This window comes from Teleopsis dalmanni, chromosome 1 (assembly GCF_002237135.1).
Source record: "Teleopsis dalmanni isolate 2A chromosome 1, ASM223713v2, whole genome shotgun sequence".
In the NCBI taxonomy this organism is placed as follows: Eukaryota; Metazoa; Arthropoda; class Insecta; order Diptera; family Diopsidae; genus Teleopsis; species Teleopsis dalmanni.
In genome coordinates, this window is record NC_051846.1 from 147,555,529 (window position 1) to 147,555,746 (window position 218).

The window sequence follows — 218 nt, forward strand, 5'->3', positions numbered from 1 at the left end:
TTACTTTAAATTTTACTCAAGTTACTTTCATGTTGAATTCGTATTAATGTTACAGTATTCAATATATGGTACATATCAACGTCACTCCGGTGGTACCACAATAGAACATCATTTGAGCTCAAGTGGGTTTTTTGGGACACAAAGCCGCCACTCCAACCTACCTACCTACAGTATTCATTTATATCGCAAGAAACAAGAACAAGCTACAAAGCAAACAG